We start from the raw sequence: 633 nt of genomic DNA, 5'->3' as shown, positions 1-633 counted from the left end.
CGCTGCCTGCTCCTGCCACCCTGCCTGCTGCTCCTGGACGCCGGAGAGCCACGGGCGTCCCCGGGCGGGCTGGGACGCTCCGAGGCCCCGTGCGGCGCCTGTCCGCGGGAGGCCGGGACTCGCTTACCTTAGTTGGTCTGTTCACGCGAAATAAAACGGATTCTCTCAGGTCAGAGCCTGTGTGCGTCTCGGCGTCTCGGCGGCCGCGCCCCTGCCCCGTGGGCAGCCCCAGGCCGACGTCCTGGAGTGGGCACGTGCCCATGGCACCTGCGCTGGCCTCCCCCCATGTCCACAGTCGCCTGCCGGGCGCCACGTGGGCGTGTTTGTCTGGTGTCACTGATCCCGCTGCCTTGACCATGTACCACCCCCCCGGGCCGGAGGTGGGACCCTCCGGGGTGGCTGCAGTCAGCCGGGGTGTCTTGGAGGGCTCCTGGCCAGCCTGAGTCAGGGCCCTGATGCAGGGGTCACTCTGGAGGCCGCGTGGCCCAGGGAAGCAGGTTCACATCCTCAGCATGGGAAGGGGTGGGCATGTGCCGTGGGGGCTGGAGCAGATCCAGGACCCAGCGGGCTGCAGGGAGGGGAGCTGGGCGGGGCGGGGCTGGTGGATGCAGGCTGGGCACTGCAGGCCCTGAC

The sequence above is a fragment of the Carlito syrichta genome, unplaced genomic scaffold (genome assembly GCF_000164805.1).
Source record: "Carlito syrichta isolate Samal-C Ts95f unplaced genomic scaffold, Tarsius_syrichta-2.0.1 Scaffold120582, whole genome shotgun sequence".
Classification (NCBI taxonomy): Eukaryota; Metazoa; Chordata; class Mammalia; order Primates; family Tarsiidae; genus Carlito; species Carlito syrichta.
The sequence above is the reverse complement of the archived record's forward strand: the minus strand, read 5'-3'. Positions refer to the sequence as shown.